Consider the following 14,136-nt stretch of genomic DNA (forward strand, 5'->3'; position numbering starts at 1 on the left):
CTCCCCATCCCCTCCCTCCCTCCCCTCCCCTTCCCCATCCACCCCTCCCATCCCCTCCCCTCCCTCCCCTTTCCCCATCACCCCTCCCCTCCCCTTTCCCCATCACCCCTCCCATCCCCTCCCCTCCCTCCCCTTTCCCCATCACCCCTCCCATCCCTCCCCCTCCCTCCCCTTTCCCCATCACCCCTCCCATCCCTCCCCTCCCTCCCCTTTCCCCATCACCCCTCCCATCCCTCCCCCTCCCTCCCCCTTTCCCCATCACCCCTCCCATCCCTCCCCTCCCTCCCCTTTCCCCATCACCCCTCCCTCCCCCTTTCCCCATCACCCCCTCCCATCCCTCCCCTCCCTCCTCCTTCCCCATCACCCCTCCCTCACCCCTTCCCCATCACCCCCTCCCCATCCCCTCCCCTCCCTCCCCTTTCCCCCATCACCCCTCCCATCCCTCCCCCTCCCTCCCCTTTCCCCATCACCCTCCCCTTTCCCCATCACCCCCTCCCCTTTCCCCATCACCCCTCCCATCCCTCCCCTCCCTCCCCTTTCCCCCATCACCCCTCCCATCCCTCCCCTCCCTCCCCTTTCCCCATCACCCCTCCCATTCCCCATCACCCCTCCCTCTCCCTTTCCCCATCACCCCTCCCCTCCCTCCCCTTTCCCCATCACCCCCCTCCCATCCCTCCCTCCCCTTTCCCCTTCACCCCGCCCATCCCTCCCCTTTCCCATCACCCCTCCCATCCCTCCCCTTTCCCCATCACCCCTCCCATCCCTCCCCTTTCCCCATCACCCCTCCCATCCCTCCCCTTTCCCCATCACCCCTCCCATCCCTCCCCTTTCCCCATCACCCCTCCCATCCCTCCCCTTTCCCCATCATCCCCTCCCATCCCTCCCATCCCTCCCCTTTCCCCCATCATCCCTCCCATCCCTCCCATCCCTCCCCTTTCCCCATCATCCCCTCCACCCCTTCCCCATCACCCCTCCCACCCCTCCCCCTCCTTTCCCCTCACCCCTCCCCATCCCTCCCCACCCCTCTCCCCATTTCCCCATCACCCCTCCCCTTTCCCCATCACCCCTCCTCCCCCTCCCCTTCCCCCATCACCCCTCCCATCCCTCCCCTTTCCCCATCACCCCTCCCATCCCTCTCCCATTCCCCATCACCCTCTCCCATTCCCCCTCACCCTCTCCCATTCCCTCTCATCCCTCTCTCCATTCCTCCTCTGTCTCATTCATTCACAATCCCATGTTGTGGTTTTTCTGTCCTGTGTTGGTTGGGGGTGGGTGTTGTTGGTGGTGATGACGTGTGTACGTGCTGACGTCTTGGTCAGACGTTGACGTACTGACGCAGCGCGGCGGGGCCGCCCGGTCTGTGAGGGAGAAGGAAGCGGCGGTGGAGGAGGAGGAGGCAGCAGCAGCGGCGCCGCGCGCGAACAGCACCGACAGAGAGGCCGCACGGACAGAGGGCGCGGCGGCGGGGGTGGGGGGGGAGAGGAGGGTCGCCTGGGCCCACGGACCGGAGCGTGAGTCACCCATTGCCTACGGGCCGCGCTGTAAGTAAGTCTCCCTGTCTCCGCCATCCCTCCCCCTCCTCACTGGGGGCCCGGGCTTCTCGCTGCGGCCTAGTCGCCGGCCGCTGGGTGGCTTTCGGGGGCGGAGGGGAGGGGTGTGGGAGCTGTCCTCTCCCATCCGCCGCCGAGCCTGTGGTTCAGTTGTTGATCGGACGCCGTGCCGCCTGGTTCTCGCCTCTGCCGGTTGGTGCTGGTGGGAGGGGACTCCCCACCCTCCCCTGGTCTGGGGCTAACACCCCCCTCCCCGCCCCCATTACTACCCCAACCCCCTCCTCCCGGCTCCTGGAGCTGGGCTGCTCATCCCTTGTCTGGCATTGCACCTGTCTCATTCCGGCTGCTTCATTGTCGCGCAAAGCGTGGCGCGGTCTGACATTCCTTCACTGAGTAATGTAAAGGGGGGGCCTCTCTACAGCAGACACACACCGTCTTTCTTTCTCTCTCACACACAACTCAATGATAATCGGGCAGTCCAACGCTTAAAGGACGGTGCAACAGAAGGTATCGCCTCCCTCAAAATAACTGCCGCAAGAGAGGCATTTCTCTTCCCTTCAACACGGCCAGCGTAAAATCATATTGTTTGCACTCTGCAGGTGCTTCCACGGCATTGGAGATAACCTCAATGTTCAGATAGTGTGCAGTGATCCTTTTACCTTGTGGGTTACGATTGACCTCAGGAGTTGCTATGTTTTTGTTGTTTCACTTGGCAGATAGAAAATGTAGTGGTGCTAAATTCAGAAACGCCAGTTCAAAATTTGCAGAGTTTTGGTTAATCAGGAGCTACAGTTTTATATTGGACTTCTGAGGTTCTCAGTTTTGGTTACTGTAGGATTTGAGAGATAATAGATTAACTGCAAATCATGTATGTGAGTAACTAATATCAACTACTAAATTAGCTTACAGCCATACTTTGTATTTTGTATTCTAGGCAACTGTATCAATTTTTTTTCAATTTCTGTGCTTTGTTAGAAATGTAGAGTTGGATTGATTTTGGTTCAAAGATTTAATGAGGGGATAGCTTGTAACTTTGCTAAATACTACTTGCTGAAATAGGAAAAGCTTTTCCTTCGATCTCTTCTGCTCGGATTATGAAGAGTAATACACATGTGAATACTTTGAAGCTGGAACTTTCCTTTTGTAAATTTATTTAAGTTAAAAATTTATTTGGAATTTTTTTGCAAATGTAACCACCTTCTGCATCTGACTTGTATCTTTTGAGTGAGCAGCAAATTGTGGACATCTGTTTCTGCCATTACTCGATTTGCAGGAGAGCTTTGAAGTTTTGTTTGAGTTGGAACTTCAGTCTTTCTAAGATTGTGTTTCCTATGTTTAGATTGTGATGTTTATATTGTAAAATTTAGATTTGCAAGAATGGCAAATGTTAGACTAGTCCTAAACCTGTCTTTGGATTTTAATGTTGACAAATGATAACATGGTTGACAAACGAAACACAGTTCCTTTATCTGGTAACTGCAAGGGCTTGCATTGACCTGTGTTTGCAGAATATTTGTGCTGCTGTTTCAAGAGTACATTTTCTTCCCCAAAACCTCTACACAGGGTCTATATGCAACCTGTTTAAGGCTTGTGTAATTTTTCTGGTTTGAGGTTCTTGAAGATCAGACTTTTAAAAAAAAATAATCCTGATGTCCATTTAATGGCTTGTGAGGGCAAATTCTGGGTATTACCTGTTGTGCCACTTTGTGGTATAATGTGAATGTACTGTATTGATATGTTGATAACTCATCAATGACCGAAAAGGCCAACTTGATTAACAAGTTACAAATTATTGACTTCAATTTCATTGTAGTGATAAGTGTTGACAAAGTTGCTGTCACAGATTTACTTAACTGCAGCATAATTTAAATATGAGGTCTATATCCATTGCTTAGTTATATATCTGGTATCTTTTGATATTTGTATCAGACTTTTCTTGATATGTTTGTTTTCTATTACGTCAATGTACAAATAAAACTAAGTGTCCTTGTGACCAGCACCTACATTTTTCAGAATGAATGGTGACACGGTCATTTATAAATCTCTACAGTGATAAAAATAGCAACAATTGGAGTTTAGGAAATTTTGCACACTTGTGATCCTAAATAACTACTATTTTGATTTTTGGGTTGCAGTTCAGCACTTGCAAAATAAATTAATGTTTCTAATTAATTATCTACCTGTCAGTGTGTTTCTGCAATGGCACCGCCTGTTTACTGGAGAGTTATCCATCTTACATGTATGTTGTAAAAGCTATGAATTTGCCTCTGTCCACAATGCCTCATTTATTTTCCACAATGTTTGGTCCTTCATACCAGTGGCAAGATCTATTCATTTGAATAGCTTTCGATTGAGCTGTCAGGACTGCAGAAACGTTTTTCTAATGGCTATATGGAAAGGCTAGTTTGACACTTGAGTATAAAAAGTTGAGGGGCTCAATTTTTCATCTGTGCTTGGTTATTTGAATTATTTGATTAATGCATTTATTGTATTTGATTAACATCCCTGTTTCATACTGGAAGGTATTCTGAAATTTTTCATACTGCCAAAAAATACTACTAAGAATCTGGTAATCTTGCATTTCTGATGAAGCTGTTGTCTTTGTGAATTTTTTTGGGGAAAAGTAAGTTGATTGAAAAAAAAGCAAAGCATAAGCCTAGAGCAAGCAGCAATTTTATCATTCAGCTTGTTGGCACTATAGCTGCATTATTTGGAATTTTTTTCAGTTCATCATTTCCTGGACTGTAACTGGTCTCAAGTGTTCATGCTACATGATCTAAATGATCAGAAATGCAAATCATAGGTTGCTGATGGAGGAAGATAATTAGTGTTAATTCCAAACTGGCTTTTTACTCATTTTTCAGTTTGTGAGCTTTGAGTGGAATTTTCCAACTGTTGAGAGTTGGGGTGCAGAACTACATTCTTCACTTCCAGAAGTTATGCAACTAATTTAGTATGCATATACTCAAATGATAGTAACCAAATATAGAAAGTGATTAACTCATCTCTTGCTTCTTTGCTACTTGCTAGTTAACATTTTAAGTAAAATAAGAGTTGAAAGTTTTATTTGTTGCCAGGAAATTCAATCTCAGAATAAGTTGAAACCTATAAAGACACCTTAGAAATTCTTCTTACATCCATTCACAGGATGAAGACAATGTTTATTGCCCATCCCTAATTAAGCAGAGGGCTGTTAAGAATTAACCATGTTGCTGTGGATCTGGAGTCACATATGGGCAGGGTAGGGGGGTGGCAGTGCTATGAGTGGCTGTGAGAATGTAAAGGACTATAAGTCTGTGAGAGGGTGGGTGTGGGAGTGTATGGTGTGCATGTATGAGAGAGGGTCTGCATGAGTGTATGGGTCTGAAGGAGTGTGTCTGTCTGTGTGTATAGTGCAGTGGGGTCACCTGTTGTGTGACATGAACCCAAGGCCCCAGTTGAGACCATTCCCATGGGTACTGAACTTGGCTATCAGCCTTTGCTTGTCTACTTTGCGTTGTTGCCTGTCTCAGTCTGCCTTGGAGGATGGTCACTCAAAGGTCAGAGGTAGAATGACCCAAACAGCTGAAGTGCTCTCTGACTGGGAGGGAACTCTCCTACCTGATTGTTGGTCTCAATGCATCCATTGCTGTAGTCTCTGGTCGGTCTCACCAATGTACCATGCTCAGGACATCCTTGCTTGCAGCGTGTGAGAGAGACCATGTTGGCTGAGTCACATGAGTGCCTGCCATGTACATGGTGGGAACTGTCTCCACGTGTAATGGTGGTATGTGTCGACACTGAAATGTCTTGCAGCGTCTACCGTGACAAGGTTGTATGGTGTTGTCCTGAAAGCCAGGCAGTTTGCTGCGAACAGTGATCTGTTTGAAGTTTGATTCTGGATGTAGGTTTGCTAGTTTCCAGACGTTTCGTCATCCTACTAGGTACCATCTTCAGTGGGCCTCCAGGCGAAGCCTGGCTAGTGGGGTGTTAAGGGGATGGTTTGTATTGAAGACATTTAGGTAGTACCTGTTTTCTTAGGCATTCGTGCAGGAAATACAGCTGTTCGTGGGTGGCACTCTGCCGAATGGCATTCATTTCCCATTTTCGGGCCATTTTTAGCGTATTGTGCCAATCGGTCTTAGTGAGTTTTGAGACGATTTGTAGCTCAGATGGAGGTTCTGGATGTAGGTTTGCTCGTTGAGCTGGAAGGTTCATTTCCAGACGTTTTGTTGCCCTACTAGGTAACATGTTCAGTGGGCCTCCAGGTGAAGTTTGATTGTTTAAAGGCAAGAAGTGGAGGTGTGGGGAAGGCCTTGGTGAGGTGCTCGTCCTCATTAATAATGTGTTGCAGGCTGTGAAGAACATGGCAGAGTTTTCCAGCTCCTGAGAAGTATTGGACAATGAAGGGTACCCTGTTGTTTGCAGCCCATGTCCCCCTCCGGAGGAGGTCATATTAGTTTCTCACTATATCTGTCAAGGTATAGTGTGTTTTAGCTTTGGTCAAAATTTTACCACCCAAAATTGTGGAACCATTGTGATTAAAATTGTTGAACTAGTAAATGTTGAAGTGTTTTGTTTTTGACATTTTTCCAATCTATTTTTAGCTTCCTTCTTCCACTCTGGAAATGTACACTTCTCGCTGAGATACAGTTACTCAAGCAAGTGCCACCTTCTACCATACTCGTGTGACCATAAACTCTGTCAGTTTGTAGTCATCTAGATACTTGGCTGAGTATTTGGGAGATGACGAATGAGAGTTACAAACTGGCTGTCTGCTGTCCTCACACCAACTGTATACATCTCTATGTATAGTAGTGGAGCACTTGGCCAACTTGATGTCAATTGATAATTCAGGAACTCAACTTTGAGTTCAAATAGTGCTACTCAGATATACCTCCCAAATGCTGCTTGAATTCTTGAGATCAGTGAAAGGTTTCTTTTGCTGTCAGTTTTGAATGCCATTAAGTCCAAAACTTTATTTTTGTCTTGTTATTGTAGTTCCTTTTATCTTGGTGAGATCTGGACTTGCAATTGGGAAGCAGCTGTTCAAATCATCTGTGGCAGCTGGGATTATTTCAGTTAAATAAAATCTGGAATTTAAAGAAAACTAGTCTTGTATCAGTAATAGTGAACATAGGCCTTCGAGATCATTATTGCCCTTTGTGGATCTCATCTATCCTTTGACTCCAGACCCACCACAATGCAGTTGACTTTTTAACTATGTTTACACATTCAAAAAGGTGGCAGTCAAAGGCAGTTAAAGATAGCCAATAAATACAAATCTTGGTGATGAACACACGCAGGGGAAACAATCACCTGAAGTTGCTGCAAATGTTTGAGAAATGGTTGAAAATGTGTCGTACTGAGGTAAGATGTACAACTACTGGAATACAATACCCAGTGCTAATTAAGCAATTATTTTGTCTTGACAATTGCTTCATTTAATTAGATTAGAATGGCTAACGCTGCAAGTTGATTGTGTCACTTAGAGTTTTGATCACAGTTAAATGCTGTAAGTGATCAGGAAAGATACATTTCTTTCATATCATAATTTACCATCCTCTAAGACCATTGGGACTGAAGCACCTTGTGGTAATTTTGGTAGAATTGGCAGCAGGTGTACAGAGTAAGATCTTATGAACAGATATTTCTGATCTTCTGTTTTAGATTTGATACTTGGTTAGGCCATGTAATCTTTGTATTGACTATGCTGAGTCACATTTTGTGGCATGTTGAGTGAACTGAATTGAACGAACATAGCAGATAACAAGAGGAGGCTGAGTAGGATTGCCCACTTTGACTTTTGGCTGAAAATATTTCACCTTGACTTTTTTCATTTCTTTTCCATATGCCGCGTTTCATCAGCTATATTCAGATTCAAACCCACATCCCCAGAACATTAGCCTGGAATTCTGAGCTACCTGTCCAGTGAAGTTACTACCATGCCCCAGCTTACCCATTTGTGATGACCTCACATTTGTTGAAGGTGATGATTCTTGAGGATTTTCTTTTAATTGGCCTCAACTGTTTGTGATTGGACTGGCTACTGATCTGTTTTTTTCCCCTCTAATCATATGCCTGCTGTTTAACCTTGTTGATGGTGATCTTGTGCTCTAGATGATGCAATGTTGTAAAGAATGTCTGACACTGTTCCTGTTTGAGGTTTTCTATTTTTAAAAAAGTGATATTCCAGCTTAATAGAGATGATGGCTATGCTAACTTCAAGATATGGAGGTATACGTTTCTATTATTCATGAGTTTGTGTCTTGTGAATGTGTTGATGTGTGCTTGTAATAGTTTGTTGCATAATGGAGAACTCCTTCATAATGAAGACTTCCTTTCCAGGACAAGTTGGCAGTGGTTGTTCTTAACAGTACTGTTGCAGACACACGTCTGTGACCAGTTGAAGACGAAGTAGAGTAGGCAATATCCTCCTGTTGGTACTAGCTGTTTGGAATTTGACATGTTTAACTGTTTAGTCTTTCAGGACATCGCTGGCTTGATCAGTCGTGGCATCAACAAATTTTTGGTATTGAAGTCCCCAGACCTGAGTACATTTTGTTCCCTTTCAGTGTTTGCTCCAAGTCATTGGTATTCAGTGAGAGAGTGTATTCCTTTTCATTGTTTGATCTGGATCACATGACTGAAGCCTGATGTCAAATGCTGATGATGCGCAGAACAATGCCACTTTGGTGAATCTGTTGGGAAGTGAGCATATATCTGTTGAACATTGGGATTTTGGTTGACATTTATGCCTGGAGTATGTTTTCTCAACTTAAGGCAGCAGGCCTGAATGCTGAAGGGAAGCTGATTTAGTTGGGTTGCGATTACCTCCGTTTATTCTGATATGTTTGGCTTTTTGGCAGCAAGCTGTCCACTATAAGGTGACAACAGAGTACGGCTCCTGTGCCCAGGGCTTGTCCGTTCCACGTTTTTCTTTTCTCATTTATTTTCCTTTTTACTTAACTTGTGTGAAGAACTCTGGTGCAGTGAGATGAGCCCAGCGTGGAGTTGTGGCGGAGGAATTGGATGTGAGTTTGCATTCCCTGCGATTTCTACATCAATGAGGGGATCCCAGCCCCGACTCATGGCTGCTGTGGCAGAATCGAGGTTGGGTTCCCTGTGGTGTCTGCATCCAGCGCAGACTCATGGAGACAGCAGCAGAGGTGAGCTTGGGCCCAGTATGAAATCCAGCAGTATCCGTGCTGGCAATGTTGGTGAGATAGTTGAGATGGGCTCTTGTTGGCGGTGGCAGAGTTGTGTTTGGGTTGATGTGGAACCTGATGTTGGTGGTGGCTGCATTGGCAAAGTTCAGCGAGGACCTATGCTGGCAGCAACGTTAGTGGAGACGAGATGGCGACTCTTGTTCTGGTGTCATGGTGTGGGGACTCATGGTTGGCTGCTTCAGACCTATGGCTGAACACTTAACGAAAAGGACTGTTAAGTTGAACTTCATTTCTTTATTTTTCTGTCTTTTATATTTTGTTTTGATTTATTTTTGTGTTTTAAGATGGTGCTGTAGGGTGGATGTGACAATAAACAAATCAATGTCAAATTAAAAATGTTGCATGTAGTGGTTTTACTATAACTGTGATTCTGTCATAAAGGTGGATGGATTCACGTAGATAAGGTGAAGGTGACTGGTTCCCTTTCCTGAAGGAAATTATTGAGGCACTTGTGTATTTTTTAACAATAGTCTGTAAGCTATTCATGTTTGCTTCCTGGTCCACAAATTACTAGATTGTCATTGTATTCAGCACTGTTTGCAGTCTTAAAAGGTACTCTGCCAAAGTGACACCACTCTCGCTGTATAATTGTTTTGTAAGAACATAACATGGTCAAACTGGTTTTTTAAAAAAAATTAATTAACCAAAGAATAAGTCTGGGAAAGGTGCGCTTACTCCTTCTCCAATGTTTGATTTAACATTGCCAAGTCATTTGAATTAACCCTTAAATTTTCAGTCTTGCAAATTTGATTCCATGTCCCCTTATACCTTCTGATTGAAAATTGCATTTTTTTCATGTTGTTTAGTATATACGTTTTGAATAAGAGTTCAACGTTTGGATACTGTTTCTGTAACAGGTTAAGATTATGGAAAATAAAACCCATTAAAAATAACTAAAACAGGATTGTGTTATAGTCATTGCCATAATATTGAAGCAAGCAAGCCAGTTAAAAAAATAAATTTGCTGAAAGTATTGGTACACTTCTTGAAAACGCATCATGGCTAGCAGCAGATTTTTCTGGTTTTTTACTTTATCTAGTGGATTAGCACAGCTTTTTACTCTTTATTTATTTTTAAAGCCAACAGTGTTGCTATCAAGGTCAGCAATTGTTGACTATCTTCGTGGTCGTTTTGAAATTGGTGGTCAGCTGTTGATTTGTGTGATGCAAGTACTCCCACAATGCTATTAGCTGGTATTTTCAGTTCAATGAAGAATATTTCCAAATCAGGATGTTTTGTGACTTGGAGGGAAACAGAGGTAGTGTGTTAACATGTACCTTTTTGCCCTTGTTGTTTGAAGTGATGGAGGGTTAGGGTTAGGGTTTGAGAAGTTTTTTGTCCATAAGTCTTGGTAAGTTATGATAGTGTATCTTTTAGACATTTCCCATCCTTTAGTCATGCTGTACTGAAGGTGAAAAACAAACTTGCATTTAAATGTTGCCTTTTATGAATATTTAAATTAACGATGAAGTGGTGATCAAGTAGATAATTCTGTCCTGGATGGTGTCAAGCTTCTTGATTTTGTTTTTGGGAGTTATGTACAGGTTAGCACTGAGGAAGTGTGTGCTGTGGGAATGTCATTGCTGAGGGAGAGGGCACTGTCAGAGGGATAGCGTTCCCTTGCACCGACTTATACCTTGTTGGATGATGGGCAAAAAAACTTTTAAATTGAAAAGATGAGTTTAATCTGTCTTCCCACCCATGACCTGTTCTTTTTGCTATAATAGTGGTGTGGCTGGTTGCTAGTAAATGGTGCCCCTCCTCCCCAAATATTGAGTGATTTGGCAAAAAAGGTTAAGAGGAAATGTTTAGCTTATCTGCTGTTAACACTGGTTATTGCTTGGCAATTGTATGGAACCGATATGATTTGTTAGTTGTCCAAGCATGGATTCTTTTGCTACATGAGCATTTGAACATTTGTTGATTTGAGGAATGGCAAGTAGCACTGAACATTGAATTTATTAGAAGACATCTCTGCTTTGGACCTTGTAATGTAGAGAAGGTAAATCAAGTTGTGGTGATTTAACCAAGGTGACTACCCTAGTTTCTCCTCGTGCTGAGTTGAGTGCCTCCAGTAACTTCTTCATAAGCCCTTAAGATGTAGGAGCAGAAATCAGACCATTCAGTCCATTGAGTCTGCTAAGTTTCTTTTGTCAACTTAGGAGATTGTCAAGAGAGTTTTCCTCCAAATGCTATAAATCTCATAGTCATAGAGTCATAGAGATGTATAGCATGGAAACAGGCCCTTCGGTCCAACTCGTCCATGCCGACCAGATATCCCAATCTAGTCCCACCTGCCAGCACCCAGCCCATATCCCTGCAAATGCTTCCTATTCATATACCCATCCAAATGCCTCTTAAATGTTGCAGTTGTACCAGCCTCCACCACTTCCTCTGGCAGCTCATTCCATACACGTACCACCCTCTGTGTGGAAAAGTTGCCCCGTAGGTCTCTTTTATATCTTTCCCCTCTCAACCTAAACCTATGCCCTCTAGTTCTGGACTCCCCGACCCCAGGGAAAAGACTTTGCCTATTTACCTGCTCCATGCCCCTCATACTTTTGTAAACCTCTGAGTTCACCCCTCAGCCTCTGACGCTCCAGGGAAAACAGCCCAGCCTGTTCAGCCTCTCCCTGTAGCTCAAATCCTTTAATCCTGGCAACATCCTTGTAAATCTTTTCTGAACCCTTTCAAGTTTCACAACATCTTTCCGATAGGAAGGAGACCAGAATTGCAAGCAATATTCCAACAGTGGCTTAACCAATGGGCTCCTTAATCTTGTGCTTTGCCTTGCATATGAAGGCACTGGACTGATACTTTCATTTCTCTCACCTGACCTTCAGGCTTACCTGACCTTTAGGCTTTTCTGTTTGACCATGTATTGGTCAAGGCTGTATGTGGTAAAATCCAACTCTCGGCATTGCCATACAGATTTAGTGCATATGTGCTGGTTGACACACTCAACAGTATTTACTATAGCTTTTCTGATTAACAGTATGGGAATTGGCATTAGGAGGAGTGATAGACTAGTGGTATCATCACTGGTGTGTTAATCTAGTGATTCAGGCAATGATCTGGGGATCAGGTTTGAAATCCGCTATATAGCAGATGGTGGAATTTGAATTCAATAAAAATCTGGAATTAAAATGACCATGAGACCATCGTCAATTGTCAGAAAAATCCATCTGGTTCACTAATGCCCTTTAGGGAAGGAAACTGCCATCCTTACCTGGTATAGACTACATGTGACTTCAGACCAGTAGCAGTGTGGTTGACTCTTAACTGTCATCTGGGATGGACAATAAATGCTGGCATAGCCAGCAATGCTCTCATCCCATGAATAAAACAAACGTTCTGTTTGTGGACAGAATATACTTGAGCGATTGTCCATCTGTTGGGTAGAGTCCAGTGAAGAACTTGGCTAGAGATCTAGCTCATTCTGGAACACAGGTTTTCTGTTGGTATGATGGAGCTCACATCCTTTACTATATCCACGTGTTCAGCTGTTTGTATAAAACACAAACTGAATCAGATTGGCTGAAGTCTGGCTTCTGTGATGTTGAGACTCTAAATGAGATCAAGATGGATCATCCTCGTTTGGGAATGTAAACAACATCAGTACAGGAGTTGTGATTGAAGAGGATCTTTCTTCTGAGTGATTTCATTTTGCTGTACCTCATTGGCTTTTAGGCACTCAATCTGAAAATTACTAAATTTGCAATTTGCCATTTAAAATGAAAACCATTATGCTTAGTACATCAGTTTCTTGTAATGGGCAGGTAAGGTACTTAAATACAAATCCATAGATGTATCAATGCGCTTTCTGAAGAAAAGGTGTCATAAGTGAGTTTGAATCATATAGGTTTGTCAGCAAATCTTTCCTGTAGAGCATTTTCAGCCCACTGATTTCCCTATGTGAATATTAAAAAAATGTAAATAAATTGAGAAGGAAGTTCTGGGAGGAAGCATTTTTAACCAGTAATTCCTTTTATGCCTTGTGTAATTTGTTGCATGCTGAAAATAAGCCCCTCATCTTCAAGAGTAATTGTATATTGCACCTAGTCAGTGTAGTTGTGAAGATGTAACTGTTCTATTAAAAGTCCGTGGTTAAACTAATAGAAAATTGCTTCTTTCCAAATGGCTCAAACAGCTGAGGAGCGATTTTGTTTTTCCTTTCACTGCCTGATCAGTGATTGGAATTTTGTTCTGAGGTACATCTCTAATACTGTAATACTTTGCCTAAGTACTATTGATTTGTGCACCTAAGTAACAGGAGTTCACTAGATAGCTCTAGTGACAAGTCTGTTTGTTTCCATGCACAATAAGCACATCCTTGCTTCCCACTAGAATACTGGAATTTTTTATCCAGTGGTTCAAGTGCAGCCCGGAGGTGGGTAGGTATAATCTTCTGATGAACTGGCAGTGGGGATGCTCTTGAGATTCAGTATCTTCTGTTTGTTTCTATGTATAATTTAGTAAAAGATTTGTTGTGACAATGATCTGGAACCAGACTGAATGCTCTATTGTCCACATAGACTCCCACAATACAGTCTATGGTCGAATGTTGGAACAAAATACCAAGTTATATTAAATATTCTTAATTTTTAACTAATTAAACTGATTTTCAAAGGTTACTATTGAAGTTATTATAAACAAGTCACCTTCAGAAGGTCCAGATGTGTGTTTTCAGGTGGGCGGAGAAAAGGCAGACTGTTTATTGACCCAAAACTGGAAAGTAGATTTAAGCAACAGAAATTTAACAGTTTAACCTGGCAAACAGGAAACTGAGGAAAATTCTGAATAGTTCAGAACATTTTCTGGTGCTGTTTTACCACAGAAGTACATGTTTTTCTGGATATTACAAAGTAGGTATTATTTCTACATGATACAGTTTGTTCTTGTTTTCTGCATTTGTTTCAAAAGATTAAATACATGACACTTGCAATTTTCATACCAAAATTATTTGAGCAGCATATTTGATATGGTGCATTCCAAAAGTAGTTGTATGCCCACGGCAAAGCCTATTCTAAGCTTCAGGCCTCAATATAATTGTTAGTAATTGCAGCCTAAACTTTGAGTAAGCATCCAAATCACGGTTTGGTTTCTGTCCAAGCAAGCCTTTTGATTATATGGCTCCATGTATATCTATAACGTCAAGCTGCCTCAGTTTTCAGGCTGTGAAATTGATCACATTCAATGAGAATCTGAACAGTTACATTGCCTCTCTTATTGTTAACACAGTGCAAGTGTTAAATTTCTCCTAATTTCACTGGAAAAGTAATATTTGAATATGATCTGGTGTCTCCCTTTTGATTTTCAAGTTTTTCTCCCCTATGGTTTGTATACTTTGTGTTATAGAGATGTACAACATGGAAACG

The 14,136-nt window shown here is 43.1% G+C and overlaps 1 protein-coding gene across 2 annotated transcripts in view; it reads left to right on the forward strand.

Annotated features, from left to right (window-relative positions):
• The first annotated feature begins 1,363 nt into the window (after nt 1-1,363).
• The window catches only part of LOC140479039 (calcium-binding protein 39), a 66,733-nt gene continuing 53,960 nt past the window's right edge, over nt 1,364-14,136 (forward strand). The window contains exon 1 of one of the 2 annotated variants that reach the window (XM_072572828.1): nt 1,364-1,545. The gene's annotated coding sequence lies outside the window, so the exon portion shown is untranslated. The remainder of the gene's footprint in view (nt 1,546-14,136) is intronic. The other variant, XM_072572826.1, reaches the window with a different exon arrangement.

Source organism: Chiloscyllium punctatum, chromosome 6 (assembly GCF_047496795.1).
Source record: "Chiloscyllium punctatum isolate Juve2018m chromosome 6, sChiPun1.3, whole genome shotgun sequence".
Lineage (NCBI taxonomy): Eukaryota > Metazoa > Chordata > Chondrichthyes > Orectolobiformes > Hemiscylliidae > Chiloscyllium > Chiloscyllium punctatum.